Below are 21,116 nucleotides of genomic sequence, written 5' to 3' on the forward strand. Positions count from 1 at the left end.
GATGCTCATCTTCCTGGACGTAGATAGAAGACCTTCGTCTTCCCGCAGGGCAGAGAATTTGGACTGCTCTTCAGTATCCAGAGGGAGGGGGAATGGTGTGGGGGGAGGAGAAGAGGAGTGGGGATAGGGGGAGGGGAGTTGGGGGAGGGGGCAATATTTGGGAGGAGGGGAGGGAAATGGGAAACGGGGAGCAGGTGGAAATATTAATTTAAAAAGAATAAAAAAAAGACTGCTAAGAAAAGTAAATTAAAACAAAACAAAACAATCAAAAAACACAGAAAAAAAATAAAAATTGATCTTTAAAAGAAAACTTAGTGTGCCTTCTATTCAAATGACATTATAACTTCCTAAAATTACTAACCACAAAAACTTAAAAATGTTAACTGAAAAATGCAAATTTAACCATGTGCACCCCTTTAATCCCTGCACTCCGGAGGCAGAAGCAAAAAGACCTCTGTGAGTTCATGGCCAGCCTGGTCTATATAGTAAATCCCAGACTAGCCAGGGCTACATAGTGAGACCTGTCTCAAAAAGAACTGAAAGGAAGGAAGGAAGCAAGCAAGGAAAAGAAAGAAAAGGAAGGAAAGAAAGAAAGATATTGAAACTAATATATGTGTTATAGGTAAGATTCCTTTTCCTCCTGTTTCTTACTTTAATGTAATTATTTGTCAGTACAAAACATAACTATTTGGTGAGGAGATGGGTTAGGGAATTACTGGGGCTTGAATCCAAGGCATGTTGTGTGTCAAAAAGTCCTCTTACAAAGGAGCCTAGCCAGTTTGGATACTCACCTTCCTAGACCTGGATGGAGGGGGGAGGACCTTGGACTTTCCACAGGGCAGGGAACCCTGACTGCTCTTTGGACTGGAGAGGGAGGGGGAGAGGAGTGGGGGGAGGGAGAGAGAAGGTGGAGGAGGGGGAGGGAAATGGGAGGCTGGGAGGTGACAGAAATTTTATTTTTCAATTAAAAAAAAGTCCTCTTAAATTATTCAGATTGGCCTTAAACTACTCTGTATTCAAGGAAGCCTTGAACTCACACAACTTCCGCTTTGGCTTCACAAGTAGCTGAGACTGCAGGATTGGCACATATTGACCCTTAAAATACTGCACGTAGGTTGTTCTGGTTTATTTTGTTTTGGTTGCTGTAGTTAGGCACACTGTTACTTAGCTCAGTTACCACTTCCAAAAGTAGTTGTGCTAAATGTAATAAACGTTGGGTATGATGGTACACTTCCATAACTTCAGCACACAGAAGGCTAAAAAATGGGAAGTCATAAATGCCAAAGAGAAAAGTAATTATTTGCTGACGAGATTTCTGTTGTGCCTGGTTCCCACAATCATTAAGTCCCAAAGAAATCACACAGAGGTCTACATTAATTATAAACTGATTGGCCCATTAGCGCGGGATCTTATTAACTCTTATGACTTATATTAGTCCATTATTCTTTTTTTGATCATTTAGTTCTATTTTAATTATATTTATCTATTTATTTATTAAAGAATTCTGCCTCCTCCCCACCCCCACCTCCCATATCCCTCCCCCAATCAAGTCCCCCTCACTTGTCAGCCCTAAGAGTAATCAGGGTTCCCTGCCCTGTGGGAAGTCCAAAGACCATCCACCTCCATCCCAGTCTAGTAAGAGGAGTATCCAAACTGCCTAGGCTCCCACAAAGCCAGTACGTGCAGTAGGATCAAAAACCCATTGCCATTGTTCTTGAGTTCTCAGTAGTCCTCATTGTCCGCTATGTTCAGCAAGTCCGGTTTTATCCCACGCGTTTTCTGACTCAGGCCAGCTGGCCTTGGTGAGTTCCCGATAGAACATCCCCATTGTCTCAGTGTGTGGTCCCCGTTGCGGTCCTGAGTTCCTTGCTCGTGCTCTCTCTCCTTCTGCTCCTGATTTGGACCTTGAGATTTCAGTCCGGTGCTCCAATGTGGGCCTTTGTATCTGTCTCCTTTCATCGCCTGATGAAGGTTACTGTTCAGGAGGATACCTATATGTTTTTCTTTGGGTTCACCTTCTTATTTAGTTTCTCTAGGATCACGAATTCTAGGCTCAATGTCCTTTATTTATGGCTAGAAACCAAATATGAGTGAGTACATCCCATGTTCCTCTTTTTGGGTCTGGGATAACTCACTCAGGATAGTGTTTTCTATTTCTGTCCATTTGCATGCAAATTCAAGAAGTCATTGTTTTTTACTGCTGAGTAGTACTCTAATATGTATATATTCCATACTTTCTTCATCCATTCTTCCATGGAAGGGCATCTCGGTTGTTTCCAGGTTCTGGCTATTACAAACAATGCTGCTATGAACATAGTTGAGCATATACTTTTGTTGTATGTTTGGGCATCTTTTGGGTATATTCCCAAGAGTGGTATTGCTGGGTCCAGAGGTAGGTTGATCCTGAATTTCCTGAGGAACCGCCACACTGCTTTCCAAAGTGGTTGCACAAGTTTGCATTCCCACCAGCAATGGATGAGTGTACCCCTTACTCCACAACCTCTCCAGCAAAGGCTATCATTGGTGCTTTTTATTTTAGCCATTCTGACAGGTGTAAGATGGTATCTTAAAGTTGTCTTGATTTGCATTTCCCTGATCGCTAAGGAAGTTGAGCATGACCTTAAGTGTTTTTTGGCCATTTGAAATTCTTTTGTTGAGAATTCTCTGTTCAGCTCAGTGCCCCATTTTATAATTGTGTTGATTAGCCTTTTACGGTCTAGTTTCTTGAGTTCTTTATATATTTTGGAGATCAGACCTTTATCAGTTGCAGGGTTGGTGAAGATCTTCTCCCAGTCAGTGGGTTCCCTTTTTGTCTTAGTGACAGTGTCCTTTGCTTTACAGAAGCTTCTCAGTCTCAGGAGGTCCCATTTATTCAATGATGCCCTTAATGTCTGTACTGCTGGAGTTATACGTAGGAAGTGTTCTCCTGTGCCCATGTGTTGTAAAGTACTTCCCACTTTTTCTTCTATCAGGTTCAGTGTGTTCAGACTGATATTGAGGTCTTTAATCCATTTGGACTTGAGTTTTGTGCATGGTGATAGATATGGATCTATTTTCATTCTTCTACAGATTGACATCCAGTTTTGCCAGCACCATTTGTTGAAGATGCTCTCTTTTTTTCCATTGTATACTTTTAGCTCCTTTGTCGAAAATCAGGTGTTCATAGGTTTGTGGGTTAAAGTCAGGGTCTTCTATTCGATTCCATTGGTCGACTTCTCTGTTTTTATGCCAGTACCAAGCTGTTTTCAATTCTGTAGCTCTGTAATAGAGTTTGAAGTCAGGGATGGAAATGCCTCCAGACAATCCTTTATTGTATAAGATTGTTTTGGCTATCCTGGGTTTTTTTGTTTTTCCATATAAAGTTGATTATTGTCTTCTCCAGATCTGTGAAGAATTTTGATGGGATTTTGATGGGGATTGCATTGAATCTATAGATTGCTTTTGGTAGAATTGCCATTTTTACTATGTTGATCCTCCCAATCCAAGTGCAAGGGAGATCCTTCCATATTCTGGTGTCCTCTTCAATTTCTTTCTTCAAAGACTTAACGTTCTTGTCAAATAGATCTTTCACTTTCTTGGTCAGAGTTACCCCAAGATATTTTACGTTATTTGTGGCTATCGTGAAAGGTGATGCTTCTCTGATTTCCCTCTCTGCTTCCTTATTTTTAGTGTATAGGAAGGCAACTGATTTTTTGGAGTTGATCTTGTATCTTGCCACATTACTAAAGGTATTTATCAGCTGTAGGAGTTCTTTGGTAGAATTTTTGGGGTCGCTTATGTATACTATCATATCATCAGCAAATAAGGAAAGCTTAACTTCTTCCTTTCCAATACAAATCCCCTTAATCCCCTTATGTTGTCTTATTGCTATTGCTAGAACTTCCAGCACTACATTGAAGAGATATGGAGAGAGGGGATAGCCTTGTCGTGTTCCTGATCTTAGTGGGATGGCTTTGAGTTTTTCTCCATTTAATTTAATGTTAGCTGTTGGCTTGCTGTAAATAGTTTTAATTATATTTAGGTATGACCCTTGTTACCCTAATCTCTCCATGACCTTTATCATAAAGGGGTGTTGAACTTTGTCAAATGCTTTTTCAGCATCTAATGAAATGATCATATGTTTTTTTTCTTTCAGTTTATTTATATGATGGATTACATTGATAGATTTTTGTATGTTGAACCAGCCCTGCATCTCTGGGATGAAGCCTACTTGATCAGAATGGATAATTTTTCTAATGTGTTCTTGGATTCGGTTTGCCAGTATTTTATTGAGAATTTTTGCATCGATGTTCATGAGTGAGATAGGCCTGTAATTCTCTTTCTTGGTTGGGTCTTTGTGTGGTTTTGGTATCAGGGTAACTGTAGCTTCATAAAAGGAATTAGGCAATGACTCTTCTGTTTCTATATTGTGAAATACGTTAAGGAGTATAGGTATTTGGTCTTCTTGGAAGTTCTGGTAGAATTCTGCATTGAAGCCATCTTGTCCTGGGCTTTTTTTGGAAGGGAGATTTTTTATAACAATTTCTAATTCTTCGCGACTAACAGTTCTATTTAGATCGTTCACCTGTTCTTGGTTTAGCTTTGCTATATGATACTTATCTAAAAAAATGTCCATTTTTTGCATTTTCCAGTTTTGTGGCATATAGGCTTTTGTATTAAGATCTAATGATTCTCTGAATTTCCTCTGTGTCTGTGGTTATGTCCCCCTTTTCATTTCTGATCATATTTATTTGCGTGCTCTCTCTCTGTCATTTAATTAGTTTGGATAGGGGTCTGTCAATCTTGTTGATTTTCTCCAAGAACCAACTTTTTGTTTCATTGATTCTTTGGACTGTTTTCTGTGTTTCTATTTTGTTGATTTCTGCCCTCAGTTTGATTATTTCCAGTCTTCTACTCCTTTTTTTCTAGAGCTTTCAGGTGTGCTGTTAAGTCCCCAATGTATGCATTCTCCGTTTTCTTTAAGTGGGCACTTAGTGCTATGAACTTTCCTCTTAGCACTGCTTTCTTCGTGTCCCATAGGTTTGAGTATGTTGTCTCTTTATTTTCATTAAATTCAAGGAAGACTTTAATTTCTTTCTCAATTTCTTCCTTGACCCAGGTGTGGTTCAGTAGTTGACTGTTCAGTTTCCATGAGTTTGTTGGCTTTCTGGGGGTAGCATTGGTGTTGCCTTCTAACTTTAATCTGTGGTGATCTGATAAGACACAGGTGGACACTGATATTTTTTTGTATCTGTGGAGGTTTCCTTTGTTTCTGAGTATGTGGTCAATTTTCGAGAAGGTTCCATGGGCTGCAGAGAAGAAGGTATATTCTTTCCTATTTGGGTGGAGTGTTCTATAGGTGTCTGTTAAGTCAATTTGCTTCATTACCTTCAACAATTCTCTTAATTCTCTATTAGGTTTCTGTCTGATTGACCTGTCCCTTGGTGAGAGAGGTGTGTTGAAGTCTCCTATTACTAGTGTGTGTGGTTTGATGTCTGCCTTAAGTTCTAGTAATATTTCTTTTACATACGTGGTTGCTTTTATATTAGGAGCGTAGATATTCAGGATTGAGACTTCATCCTGATGAATTGTTCCTGTTATGAGTATAAAGTGTCCATCTCGATCTCTTCTGATTGATTTAGTTTGAATTCCGTTTTGTTAGAAATTAGTATGGCCACACCTGCTTTTTTTTAAGGACCATTTGCTTGAGAAACCTTTTCCCAACCCTTTACTGTAAGTAGATGCCTGTCTTTGTGGTTGAGAAACAACCACAGAAGAATGTTGGATCCTGTTTTCATATCCAATCTCTTAGCCTGTGCCTTTTTATAGGTGAATTGAGACCATTAATATTAAGTGATATTAATGACCAGTGGTTGTTTGCTCCACTTATTCTTATTGTTTTTGGTAGTAGAGTTTGTGTGTCTCCATTTTTTGAGTTGTGCTGTTGAAGGGTTGCTAGATGCCTGAGTTATTGTAGGCAGTGTTAGCAATGTTGGATTCCTTGGGTTGTGATTTTCCTTCTATTACTTTCTGCAGGGCTGGATTTGTGGCTACGTATTGTTTAAATTTGTTCTTATCCTGGAATGTCTTGTTTTCTCCATTGAAAGTGAACGATAGCTTGGCTGGGTATAGTAGTTTGGGTTTGCATCCGTGGTCTCTTAGTTTCTGCAGTACCTCTATCCAGGACCTTCTGGCTTTCATGGTTTCCATAGCGAAGTCAGGTGTAAGTCTGATTGGTTTACCTTTATAAGTTACTTGGCCTTTTTCCTTTGCAGCTCTTAATATTCTTTCTTTAATTTGTATATTTTGTGTTTTGATTATTATATGGCAAGGGGATGTTTTTCTTTGATCCAGTCTGTTTGGTGTTCTGTATGCTTCTTGAATATTCAAAGGAATATTTTTCTTTAGGTTGGGAAAGTTTTCTTCCATAATTTTGTTAAAAATATTCTGTGCCTTTGAGTTGTGACTCTTCTCCTTCTTGTATCCCTATTAATCTTAGGTTTGGTCTTTTTATTGTGTCCCATAATTCCTGAATGTTTTGTGATGAGAACTTGTTGACTTTGCTGTTTTCTTTGATCAGTGCATTTATTTTCTCTATGGTGTCCTCAGAATCTGAGATTCTTTCTTCTATCTCTTGTATTCTATTGATTATGCTTGATTCTGTAGTCTCTGCTCGTTGGCCTAGATTTTCCATATCCTGCTGGTCCTCTGTTTGTGTTTTCTTCCTTGCTTCCATTTCAGTTTTCAATTCTTGGACTTTTTCCATTACTTGTTTGGTCGTTTTTTCTTGGTTTCCCAGGGTATCATTCACGTATTTACTCATTTCTTTAAACTTTTTGTTATACTTCTCATCCATTTCTATAAGGGCATTTTTTACATGTTGTTTAATGGACTCTATTGCTTTTATAAAGTCAATTTTTCCCACTTCTTCTGTGTTAGGGTGTTCAAGTCCTTCTGATGTAAGATCATTGGGTTCTGGTGTTTTCATGTTGTTTTTCAGATTGTTGGGTGAATTCTTGCCTTGGCACCTGCCCATCTCCTCCTATCGATGCTATCTAATTGGTCTTTTAAAGCAGGATCAGGTTTTCCTGCTGGGCCAGGAGCCTTGCTTACAAGATGCCCTCGCTCTGTTTCCTTTCTCCCACTGTGGGCCAAGATCCTTTTCACCACTCGGAAGGGTCTTCAGGAACAGGGCCAGGCTCCCTATTCGCCAGGAATCTTGCCAACAAAAGGCCTACCACTCTGTGGGCCAGCCACCAAAACAGAGAAACTCCTGTTGCCCTCTGTCCCGAGCTCCTGACCCAGAGCCCAACCAGGCTAAACTGGGTGATCCCGTGGCCCCGCGTAATGGAGGGAAAGTGAAGGGGGCCCCTGGGCGCAAGCTGGGATGGGCCAGGGAGAGAGAGGTCACAGCAGAGGAGGAGCAGCCCCAGAAGAGGGGACCCCAGCCCTCACAGACTAACCGAGGGGTCATGGGGGTCTGGGAATGCCTCTGCTCCGTTTCCTGTGGCCCGCCGTGGGCCAAGGACACTATCCCCACCCAGGAGTGTCTTCAGGGACAGGCCAATGGATCTCGCCAATAAAAGGCCTCCCAATCTGCAGGTTAGGCCCCAAGAAACCTACTTGATTTAATTGTAGTGGGGCCATCTGCTCTCAGTGTGGGCTTCACTGTTTCATGCTTGGACTATCCCACATCTGCCGGTCTCCGCCGCATCTGCGCGCCGGTCTCTATCGTGTGCGTCTGCCCGCCGGTCTCCGCCCGCTGCGTGCCTAGTCCATTATTCTTATCTATGTTAGCCACATGGTTTAGTACCTTTTTCAGGGGCATAGTCACATCTTGCTTCTGTGTCTGGACCGGACAGCAGATGGAGCTTCCGTCTTCCCAGAATTCTCCTGTTCTTATTGACCTGCCTCTACTTCCTGTCTGGTTGTCCCACCTATACTTCTTGCCTTGCTACTGCCAATCCACATTTATTTAAAACATAATTGACAGAATATAGACAAATGTCCCCCACCAATTATTTTTTAAAAAATAAGTATAAGTTCATTCCATATGCCTTATTAGAACATAAAATGCATGACAAACCCGACTTTATTCTAAAATACAAACATTAGCTTGAGAATGAACTTTACCTTATTCATATTGCCTGATATATATTAAGGATCATAGGCATCTCAGAATAAAAATTGCTTTGTGCACTAGTTTTAACTGTGTCTTGTTAAAGCCTGTCTCACAAAATGAAAGTGGTAATCATTCTAGTCTTATTTTTTTATCAATGCCTGAGAAATAGTTTAAAGTTACATTAACTGACTAGCATAGTATCAACGACCTGTTTTGCTCAGAGTGTATATGTGTACATTCATGTGTGTCACATGCACATGTGAGATCAGAGGACAACTTTCAGGGGTTGACTCCTTCTCCCACTATAGACCCTGAGTCTCAAACTCAAGTGGGCAGACTTGCAGAGGAAGTACTTTCACCCACTCAGCTGTCCAACCAACCTAGCCCTTTGTTTTAAACAAGAATGAACCTGCCACATTAAGCAGTGATCCAAGCTGCAGAGGCTGCTGGAGAACCTTTAACCTTTTCCTCTTGAGAATCCTCAGGCTGGAGACAGAGCTCTTTCAGAGCACTTGCCTGAAGCATCCAGAGCCCTGGGCTCTATCAGCCCCTCAGCAGTAACAGTAAAGCTCCTGTCCATGGCAGGGCATGAACAGTGGATTACACTTCTAGCACAGTTTATCATAGGATAACTCAGCTTCTGGTCATCAGCTTTGTGGGACTACAAACTACATAGGATTCAAACTTACCACACTAAGGAAAGTGATTTACAAGAGAGCAGACTGAAGTGGCATGAAGGTATAGTCATTTGCCAGCCAGTGGGGTCCCTTTCTGGTTACAGGAATGTTCACTGCCTATCTAGGCTACCTCTTCCATATCAACAGTAATGAGAGGGTTTCTTAGTAAGCACAGTATTGGTGAAAGGGTATGTGTTTGTCTTGGGAAATATGTACTTTATCTAGGCTGTGGAACACTCTGATTAGCTGTTCTCAGAGTCATGTGTTGTGAGACAATATGATTCCAACATTCAGGGAGGTTGAGGAAGGAGAATCACCAGTTGGAGGCCACACATAATGAGTTCCAAAGCAGGCTGAACTACACTGGTCAAAATGCTTCATGTTTGAAAACAGAACTTTCTCTAGGATTACAGCTCTAATAGTCTCCTCTTAGGGCTCCACCTTCCATGGCATTATTCACCTGAAGTTTCTGACTTTCATAATTAGTCCCTGTCTGTCTAATTGGAATTAGACAATCAAAATCCATTTCAATTTTTCATAAGGTACAAATCCTTCTTTTTTTTTCTTCCAGTCTTACAGATGCATAGTAGTGACTCGGAGCTTTTGTTTTGGCTTGTTTGAGTCTTTGTTTAAAAAATACTACTATTTTATGTGTGTGGATGATTTGCCTGCATGTAAGTCTGTGTACCATAAGTGTGCAATGCCCCTGGAGGCCAAAAGAGAGTGTCAGATCCTCTGGACTAGCATGATAAAGAGTTGTGAGCCACCATGTGGGTGCACAGACCCAAAACCAGCTCCTCTGCATTAGCAACAATTACTCTTAACTACTGAGGTATCTCCGTAGCCTCTGCTTCATCATCATCATCATCATCATCATCATCATCATCATCATCATTATTGTTATGTTCTGTTTGCTTTTTTATGGCCTACTTTGCCTGCATATATGTGTGAACCACATATGTGCCTATTGCCCCAGCATGTCAGAGAGAGGGCATCAGATCCTCTGGGACTGGTGCTGTGAAATGTTGTGTGGTGCCGTGTTGGTGATGGGAACAAACCAGATCCTGTGCAGGAGGACCACTGAGCCTTGCCAGCCCCAGCATTCCCCTTAAAGAAGACTAAGTTTGTGCATTTTATGTCAAATTATATTTTTTAGTAAGCTTCCTGGGTTGACTTCAAAATATCTTCCCCCTCCAAAAAATATCTCCCCAAATTGTGTATTTTCATCCCTATTCATGTTTAGAAGTAATAGATTGTGTACATCTTTATAATACAGTTAGTGGCAGGTTTTCAATCTCTTATTCTAAGGAATTTATATTCCTGCCCACTCCATTTTTATTCAAATTTAAATTTCCAATTTGAAAAAAATGAAACAAATAAATACAGAATCATGTCTTTGCTTTTAAAATTTACTTATCACAATCAGTTGTTTCTGGACTACACTATCAAATGCTATGAGAGTTTCATGACTGGTGCTGACACCTTTGAAGAGGAGAATGCAGAGCTGAAGTTGAAGCTAAGTAAGTGCCCTTCATACTGTGCTGCCACTTAACTCTGGGTGCTTGCTTATTTTGTCATGCCTGATTTTTTCATTAGCTACTTTATGAGGTAGGTATCTATGAATTGTTCTTTGATGGTTCTTTAATGGGGACAAGTAATAGTTAAGCAAAAAAGAGTCAGCTCTGAGTCATACCTCTTTCTAGTTATGTGAATTCAAGACATGTTTGACCTCTTTAAAAGTTAATGAACTAGAAAGCAATGTAATAAAATACCAAATGAGCCAGGTGACAATGGTGCACGCCTTTAATCCCAGACAGGCTGAGTTTGAGACCAGCCTGGTCTACAAAGTAAGTTCCAGGAGAGTCAAGGCTTCACATAGAAACCCTGTTTCAGGGGAAGAGAGAGAGAGAGAGAGAGAGAGAGAGAGAGAGAGAGAGAGAGAGAGAGGAAGAAGGAGGATGAGGAGGAAGTTAACAAGTCATTATATTTTCATGTAAATTATTTTTCTCTCAGTGTTATGTAGTGATGGGAGAATATCACTTTGACACCTATGGCACAAAAGATCAGTGGGGAAAACCCACATTCCTCAGGATGCACTAGGGATATAAGAGTAGAGAACAGTTCAGTTGTTGTAACTATCCTCCATCTGTCCAGGGAGCACATAGACATAAAAATGTCAAGTGTAGCAGGTGGAAAGGTAGAGACTTTACATCCCTAGAGCTTGTCAGCCAGCCAAACTGACCAAACCAGGGAGAGATCTTATCTAAGACATTAGATGAAAGCAGCTGATTAAGGCTCACATGTAACCTCTGACTTCTGTATGCTCACATGCATACTCATGACCACATAAACACATATAGCACACACAAGGGAAAATTCATTGTGATCTAATATGGAAAATACTTGGTGAGTTATTAAATATTTCTCTATATAATTAAACATATAAATTAATCTACTTAAATATTTTTTAACATACCTACTGTGTGCCAGGCACCAAAAATGCAGTAATAAGAACAGAAAATCTTGACTTTATTCTGTTAGAAAGAAAATAATGATAATTAAATGAGGAAGCATTAGGCAAATAACAACAGGTGCAATGAAAGAAAGCTGAAGCAGGTTGAGGGCCATAAGCTATTCCATGGCGTAAAAATAACGCTTGCTGTTTTAGAAGGTAGTATCTACTGCATTGGGGGAAGAGAGGGGATAAGGTACTGAAAACCTGAAGGATGCTGTAGGTTGATTCTGATGAAGTGTTTGGACTTTTTTCCAGAGGATTTATATAATGACTCCAAGTCATTAGAGGCAGAAAACAAAGCACTCCATGAAGAGATTGCAAGATTGGAGAAAGAAAGAGAAAAAGAACCGGTTAATAACCGTGTTTTTGAACTTACTTGACAACTCTTTAGACTTTTGAGCCTGTTTGAGAAGACCTTCTTATGGAAGGTGTTTTTAAATGGGTTAACAAATAAGCTTCTTAAAGGTAAGTTAGTATAGACTTTCAGTGAAGCCATGTGTGGTATCTGCGGTACTTTGTTTTCTCTTGTGGTCTATCAGTCGTGGACTAATGGTGCTCAGAATATGATGAAAGACTCCTGCCTGTTTATATAAGGCTCAAACTACCCTTTGGACAGGGTCCCTGGGGTATTTACTTGCAAGGAGCATTTTTCTCAAGAGGTCCTGAGTTTAGGTAGTGAAAACATGGTGGTATAGTGTATACATATAGAGTATACTGTAATATGAATGATTTTATAAAACCAAGATGATAATGTGGGTGTTAATTTTAATATGTAAGGTTTTTTGCCCACATGCCTATCTGTGTATCACATGATCACAGTGCCCGTGGAGAACAGAAGAAGATGTCAAATCTATTTTTTATTGTTTTTTTATACTTTTTTAATTAAAATTTCCACCTGCTCCCGGGTTCCAATTTCCCTCCCCTCCTCCCAAATATTGCCCCCTCCCCCCACTCCCTTCCCCCTATTCCCACTCCTCTTCTCCTCCCCCCACACCATTCCCCCTCCCTCTCGATACTGAAGAGCAGTACAAATTCCCTGCCCTGCGGGAAGACCAATGTCCTCCCACATCTATCTAGGTCCAGGAAAGTGAGCATCTAAACAAGCTCAGCTCCCACAAAGACAGTTCATGTATTAGGATCGAAACCTAGTGCCATTGTCCTTGGCTTCTCATCACCCTTCATTGTCCGCCATGCTTAGAGAGTCCAGTTTCAACCCATGCTTATTCAGTCCTAGACCAGCTGGCCTTGGTGGGCTCCCAATAAATCAGTTCCACTGTCACAGTGGGTGGGTGTATCCCTCGTGGTCCCGATTTCCTTGCTCATGTTCTCCTTACTTCTGCTCCTCATTTGGACCTTAAGAGCTCAAACCGTTGCTCCAAATTGAGTCTCTGTCTCTACCTCGATCCATCGCCAGATGAAGGTTCTAAGGTGATATGTAAGATAGTCATCAGTATAGAATAGGGTCATTTCAGGTTCCCTCTCCTCAGTTGCCCAAGGTACCAGTTGGGGACATCTCCCTGGACACCTGCAAGCCCCTCTAGAGTCAAGTCTCTTGCCAACCCTTAGATAGTTCCCTTAGTTAGGATATATACTTCGCTGCTCCCGTATCCACCCTTCCTATATCCCAACCATTCCAATCCCCCAAGCTCCTCCCATCCTCCCCTTCTCACGTTTCTCATCCCATTTCCCCTTTGCCCCATGCCACCTCACCCGCAAGTTCCCAGTTTTTGCCCTGCAATCTTGTCTACTTCCCCTCTCCAGGCGGATGACTATACGATTTTCTTTGGGTTCACTTTCTTATTTAGCTTCTCTAGGATCACAAATTATATGCTCAATGTCCTTTATTTATGGCTAGAAACCGATTATGAGTGAGTACATCCCATGTTCCTCTTTTTGGGTCTGGGATACCTCACTTAGGATAGTGTTTTCAATTTCCATCCATTTGCACGCAAAATTCGAGAAGTCATTGTTTTTTACCGCTGAGTAGTACTCTAATATGTATATATTCCACACTTTCTTCATCCATTCCTCCATGGAAGGGCATCTAGGTTGTTTCCAGGTTCTGGCTATTACAAACAATGCTGCTATGAACATAGTTGAACAGATACTTTTGTCATATGATAGGGCATCTCTTGGGTATATTCCCAAGAGTGGTATTACTGGATCTTGGGGTAGGTTGATCCCAAATTTGCTGAGAAATCGCCACACTGATTTCCAAAGTGTTTGCACAAGTTTGCATTCCCACCAGCAATGGATGAGTGTGCCCCTTTCTCCACAACCTCTCCAGCATAGGCTATCATTGGTGTTTTTGATTTTAGCCATTCTGACAGGTGTAAGATGGTATCTCAAAGTTGTTTTAATTTGCATTTCCCTTATCGCTAAGGAGGTTGAGCATGACCTTAAGTGTCTTTTGGCCATTTGAATTTCTTCTGTTGAGAATTCTCTGTTCAGTTCAGTGCCCCATTTTTTTTATTGGGTTATTTATCATTTTAAAGTCTAGCTTCTTGAGTTCTTTATATATTTTGGAGCTCAGACCTTTGTCTGTTGCAGGGTTGGTGAAGATCTTCTCCCAGTCAGTGGGTTGCCTTTTTGTCTTAGTGACAGTGTCCTTTGCTTTACAGAAGCTACTCAGTTTCAGGAGGTACCATTTATTCAATGTTGTCCTTAATGTCTGTGCTGCTGGGAATAAATGTAGGAAGTGATCTCCTGTACCCATATGTTGTAGAGTACTTCCCACTTTTTCTTCTATCAGGGTCAGTGTGTTCAGACTAATATTGAGGTCTTTAATCCATTTGGACTTGAGTTTTGTGCATGGCGATAGATATGGATCTATTTTCATTCTTCTACAGGTTGCCAACCAGTTCTGCCAGCACCATTTGTTGAAGATGCTCTCTTTTTTCCATTGAATACTTTTAAAGATGTCAAATCTTAACTCAAGATACAGAGAGTTGTTAAATTGAATCCAGGTCCTGTGAAACCAGGCATCGCTTGTAACCCTGATAACAGAATCTTAACTTTATTTTGGTTTTATTAGTAGAGCACCTAGATTGTTCTGAAAAGTAATCAGATATTAAGTATTTGTTTTTCCACATTATCCTTGGTTTTTCCCTATTCAAAACTGAAGTCTTTCTTTAAATTATTACATTACAGTAGTAATACCAAAGTTCCTTTTTTAATTTCTTTTGACTGGTTCTAAGATAAGTGTAAATAATATTGATTTCTTCAAAATACAGAATGCTTCTTGGTACAAATAACTAATTTAGTATTTTTTCTTCAAGAATTGTCTACTATCATTAAAGAAATTGAACGTTTCCTTGCAGTCAGATGTTGAAAAGTGTAAAGCATACATGAGCAGTTTGGAGTCACATTTGTCCATCCTAGATAAGAAACTGAGTGGCCTCGATGAAGAAATTAGTAGACTAGGTAAGCAAAGCTAAGGGATCATTTAGATTGTCCTATGGGCCTCTGTAAATAGCTATGTGATCTTTTCCTTCTTTGATAACTTTCTGTAGTAGTTATGACGTTTTCAGTATTACTTCTTTCAACCAGGCATAGGAGCATACACCTTTAATCCTAGCACGTGGGAAGCAGAGGCAGGTGGATCTCTATGAGGTTGAAGCCAGCCTGGTCTACAAAATGAGTTCCAGGACAGCCAGAGCTGTATCATGAGACCCTGTTTCAAAAATCCAAAATAACAACTGTCTGCATTTTTGTCCTGCCTGGTTTCTGTCCTCCCACCAGGTCCCACAGACATTTATCCCCAAAGAAATCACACAGAGGTCTACAGTAATGACAAACTGATTGGCCCATCAGCTCAGGCTTCTTATTAACTCTTATAACTTATATTAACCCATTATTCTTATCTATGTTGGCCACATGACTCAGTTCAGCTGAGCAATCACATCTTCCTTCTTCTGTGGTTGGGACAGGACTTGGAGGAATGAATTCTTCTGTTCTGCTTTACCCACCTCTACTTCCTGCCTGGATACTGGCCAATCAACATTTATTTAAAACATAATTGACCGAATATAGACAATTGACCCGCAACAAATGATAATTATTTTTTCTCTCATACCTCCAAATTTAATCTAAGAGCCAATAAATATGTGCTTGCCAAAGGACTCAGGAAGAATCTGTTTTTTTTCCAGCTTCTATGGCTGATAGCATACTTGGGTTTATGTCCACATCACTCTAATCTCTACCTCCATCTTCTTACTGTCTTTTCTCTGCATCCTCTTTTTTCTTCTTTTTTAAGACTGTATTTGTATCCCATCCTAGTTTTGAATTGAAGATCTTCTGGCCCCAGTGTCCAGGGCCCATAATAATACATAACCCAAGCTTGCCTCAAACTCAAAATGTTGCCTTCAAAAATTAGAATTATAGGGGGGCTGGAGAGATGGCTCAGTGGTTAAGAGCACTGCCTGCTCTTCCAAAGGTCCTGAGTTCAATTCCCAGCAACCATATTGGCCCACAACCATCTGTAATGAGATCTGATGCCCTCTTCTGGCCTGCAGGCATACATGCAGACAGAATATTGTATACATAATAAATAAATATTTAAAAAAAAATTAGAATTATAAATTGCGACCACACACTTCTCCCTTCTGTCCTCTCTCTGTCTTTCTGTTTTTCTTTCTTTTTACTTTTTTCCTTTTGGTTTGTTGGTTTGTTTTTTTTTTCTTCCAAGATAGGGTTTCCCTTTGTAGTTTTGGCTGTCCTGGAACTCTCTTTGTAGACTAGGCTGGCGTTGAACTCACAGAGATCTGCTTCCTGAGTGCTGTGGAACTGGAGTGACAGACGGTTGTAGCTAACCATGTAAGCTCTGGGAATTAAACCTGGGCCCTCTGGAGTAACACTATGTTCTTCAACTGCTGTGAAACTCTCTGGTCTCTAAGTGTTCATCTTCCTATCTGCATGAACTCTCCTTTTGCCTCTATCTTACAGTGATACCTATGGTGATGTTTAAGGGATACCTGCATAATCCAGGGTTCTCTCATGTCAGCATTCCCAATCACTTGCATAACGACCATTTTCCAGTTTAGGCAATTTTTACATATTCAAGAGATGTGGAGCCCTTCCCAGCCCACTGTAACTTCCAGCATTCTCAGTATATGGACTTTTAAGTTTTGAACAGTCCTACTGAGCAAACCAGGTTGACGGTCAACTTATCTGAGCGTCCCAAGTACTAGAATTATAGTGAGAGTGTTGTTCTTTTTCTCTGTACAAGCTTTAAATTGAAAGATAATCACATTCTTTTGAAACTGTATTAATTTCAAGAGAAGCTTTCGAGAGAAATGCACATGTGTTTCTCTGTAAAGAGGAGCAGTTGTTTAGAACATGTCAAAGCACTGTTAGAAGTGAGATCTTGTTTGCTTTTCTTTGTGCAAGCTTTACTATGAAAAATAATCAAGATATTGTGGAAGTGTATAGTTCCATGAAATGCTTTAGTGAGAAACGCACACGTTTTTCTCTAAAAAGAGAAGCAGTTGCTTGCGACATGACAAAGTATTGTTAGAAGTGAGAGCAGTGTTCCTTTTCTCTGTACAAGCTTTACTGTGAAAAATAATCACGTTCTTTTGAAGGTATATTACTTTTATGAAATGCTTTAGTAAGAAACACATATGTGTTTCTCTGAAAAGAGAAGCAGTTGTTTGCTACATGTCAAAGCACTGTTAGAAGTGAGATCTGTTTTCCTTTTCTCTGTACAAGCTTCACAGTGAAAGAGATTCACGTTCTTTTGAAAGTGTATAATTTCATGAAATACTTCAGTGAGAAACACAAATGTGTTTCTCTGAAAAGAGAAAAAGTAGGTTGGAACATGTCAAAGCACTGTTTAAAGGGAGATCTGTTTTGCTTTTTTGTGTGCAAGCTGTAATTAGAAAGACAATCACGTTTTTTGAAAGTGTATAATTTCATGAAATGCTTTAGTGAGAAACGCACATGTGTTTCTCTGAAAAGAGAAGCAGCTGTTTGGAACATGTCAAAGCACTCTTAGAAGGGAGATCTGTTTTGTTTTTCTTTGTGTAAGCAGTAATTTGAAAGATAATCACGCTCGTTAGAAAGTGAATAAATTCATGAAATTCTTTAGTGAGAAACGCACAAGTTTTTCTCTGAAAAGAGAAGCAGTTGTTTGGAACATGTGAAAGCACTGCTAGAAGGGAGATCTGTTTTGTTTTTCTTTGTGTAAGCTGTAATTTGAAAGATAATCAGGTTCTTTTGAAAGTGTATAATTTCATGAAATTCTTTAGTGAGAAATACACAAGTGTTTCTCTGAAAAGAGAAGCAGTTGTTTGGAACATGTCAAAGCACTGTTAGAAGTGAGATCTCTTTTGCTTTTCTTTGTGCAAGCTTTACTTTGAAGAATAATCATATTCTTTTGAAAGTGTATAATTTCATGAAATGGTTTATTGAGAAACTTACATGTGTTTCTGTGAAAAGAGAAGTTGTTTGGAACATGTCAAAGCACTGTTGAAAGATAATCACGTTCATTCGAAAGTGTATATTTCATGAAATGCTTTAGTGAGAAACGCACATGTGCTTCTCTGAAAACAGAAGCAGTTGTTTGGAACCAAGTAAAAAAAAGTATTGTTAGAAGTGAGAGCAGTGTTCCTTTTCTCTGTACAAGCTTTAATGTGAAAGATAATCACATTCTTTTGAAAGTGTATTAATTTCATGAAATGCTTTAGTGAGAAGCGCACATGTGTTTCTCTGGAGAGAGAAGATGTTTTTTGGAACATGTCAAAGCATTGTCAGAAGGGAGATCTGTTTTGCTTTTGTTTGTGCAAGCTTTATTCTGAAAGATAATCACGTTCTTTTGAAAGTGTACAATTTCATGAAATGCTTGAGTGAGAAATGCACATGTGCTTCTCTGAAAACAGAAGCAGTTGTTTGGAACATGTCAAAGTATTGTTATAAGTGAGATCAGTGTTCCTTTTGTCTGTACAAACTTTACTTTGAAGGATAATCACGTTTTCCTGAAAGTGTATAATTTCATGAAATGCTTTAGTGAGAAACACACATGTGTTTCTCTGAAAAAAAAAAACAGTTGTTTGTGAAATAACAAAGTATTGTTAGAAGTGAGATCTGTGTTGCTCTTCTCTGTACAAGCTTCACAGTGAAAGAGATTCACATTCTTTAAAATGTGTATAATTTCATGAAAAGAGAAGCAATTGTTTGGACCATGTCAAAGTACTGTTAGAAGTGAGATCTGTTTTGTTTTCTTTTCCAAGCTTTACTTTGAAAGATAATCACGATCTTCTGAACTTGAATAAATTCATGAAATGCTTTAGTCAGAAATGCACATGTGCTTCTCTGAAAACAGAAGCAGTTCTTTGGAACATGTCAAAGTAGTGTTAGAAGTGAGATCAGTTTTGTTTCTTTGTCCAAGCTTTACATTGAAAGATAATCATGTTCTTTTGAAAGTGTATAATTTCCTGAAATTCTTTTTTTTCTTTTTTTTTATTCTTTTTTACTTAAAATTTCCAACTGCTCCCCGTTTCCCATTTCCCTCCCCCTCCTCACACATATTGCCCCCTCCCCCCGCTCCCCTCCCCCTATCCCCACTCTACTTCTCCTCCCCCTAGTCCACTCCCCCTCCCTCTCGATACTGAAGAGCAGTCCAAATTCTCTGCTCTACAGGAAGACCAAGGTCCTCCCACTTCTATCTAGGTCCAGGAAGGTGAGCATCCAAACAGGCTACGCTCCCACAAAGCCAGTTCATGTAATTGGATCGAAACCTAGTGCCATTGTCCTTGGCTTCTCATCAGCCTTCATTGTCCGCCTTGTTCAGAGAGTCCAGTTTCAACCCATGCTTATTCAGTCCCAGTCCAGCTGGCCTTGGTGAGCTCCCAATAAATCAGTTCCACTGTCACAGTGGGTGGGTGCACGCCTCATGGTCCTGACTTCCTTGTTCATGTTCTCTCTCCTTCTGCTCCTCATTATAACCTTGGGAGCTCAGTCCGGTGCTCCAGTGTGGGTCTCTGTCTCTATCTCCATCCATCGCTAGCTGAAGGTTCTATGGCGATATGCAAGATATTCATCAGTATTATTATAGGATAGGTTCATTTCAGGTTCCCTATCCTCAGGTGCCCCAATGAACTAACTGGGGACATTGCCCTGGGCTTCTGGTAGCCATTCCAGGTTCAAGTCTCTTGCCAACCCTTAGGTGGCTCCCTTAACTAAGGTATGAGTTTCCCTGCTCCCCCATCCAACCTTCCTTTACCCCCAATCACCCCGATTCCCCCAGTTCCCCTCATCCTCTCCTTCACACTTTTCTCTCCCCATCTCCCCTCATCCCCATCCCACCCCACCCCCCAAGATTCCCATTTTTTGTCCATCAATCTTGTCTATTTCCCATAGCTGGGAGGATATCTATATGTTTTTCCTTGGGTTTACCCTCTTGTTTAGCTTCTTTAGGATCACAAATTATAGACTCAGTGGCCCCTATCCATGGCTAGAAACCAATTATGAGTGAGTACATCCCATGATCTTCTTTTTGGGTCTGGGTTACCTCACTCAGGATCGTATTTCCTGAAATTCTTTAGTGAGAAATGCACAAGGGTTTCCCTGAAAAGAGAAGCAGTTGTTTGAAAAATGTCAAAGTATGTTGGAAGTGAGATCTCATTTGCTTTTCTTTGTGCAAGCTTTAGTTTGAAAGATAATCAAGTTCCTTTGAAAGTGTATAATTTCATGAAATGCTTTAGTGAGAAATGTACATGTGTTTCTCTGAAAAGAGAAGCAGTTGTTTGGAACACGTCAAAGTATCATGAGAAGTGAGATCAGTGTTTTTTCTCTGTACAAACTTTATTTTGAAAGATAATCACATTCTTTTGAAAGTGTATAAATTCATGAAATGCTTCAGTGAGAAATGCACATGTGCTTCTCTGAAAACAGAAGCAGTTGTGTGGAACATGTCAAAGTATTGTTAGAAGTGAGAGCAGTGTTCCTTTTCTCTGTACAAACTTTACTTTGGAAGATAATCACGTTCTTTTGAAAGTATATAATTTCATGAAATGCTTTATTGAGAAATGCACATGTGTTTCTCTGAAAAGAGAAGCAGTTGTTTGCGACATGACAAAGTATTGTTTAAGTAAGATCAGTGTTCCTTTTCTTTGCACAAACTTTATTGAAAGATAATCATATTCTTTTGAAAGTGTATATATTCATGAAATGCTTAATGAAAAATTCACATGTGCTTCTCTGAAAACAGAAGCAGTTCTTTGGAACATGTCAAAGAATTGTTAGAAGTGAGAGCAGTGTTCCTTTTCTCTGTACTAACTTTACTTTGAAAGATAAACATGTTCTTTGGAAAGCGTATAATTTCATGAAATGCTTTAGTGAGAAATTACATGTGTTTCTCTGAAAAGAGAAGCAGTTGTTTGGAACATGTCAAAGGAATGTTAGAAGGGAGATCTGTTTTATTTTTCTTTGTGCAAGCTTTAATTTGAATGATAATTACGTTCTTTTGTAAGTGTATTAGTTTCATAAAATGATTTAGTGAGAAACATACATGTGTTTCCTGAAAAAGAAGCAGTTGTTTGGAACATGTCAAAGAACTGTTAGAAGTGAGGTCTGTTTTGCTTTTCTTTGTGCAGCTTTAAAAGAATATCACGTTCTTTTGAAAGTGTAAAGTTTCATTAAATGCTTTAGTGAAAAACGCAGATATGTCTCTCTGAAAGAGAAGCAGTTGTTTCTGGCATGACAAAGTATTTTTAGAAGTGAGATCAGTGTTCCTTTTCTCTGTACAAACTTTATTTGAAAGATAATCATGTTCTTTTGAAAGTATATAATTTCATGAAATTCTTTAATGACAAACACACATGTG

Source organism: Chionomys nivalis, chromosome 12 (genome assembly GCF_950005125.1).
Source record: "Chionomys nivalis chromosome 12, mChiNiv1.1, whole genome shotgun sequence".
In the NCBI taxonomy this organism is placed as follows: domain Eukaryota; kingdom Metazoa; phylum Chordata; class Mammalia; order Rodentia; family Cricetidae; genus Chionomys; species Chionomys nivalis.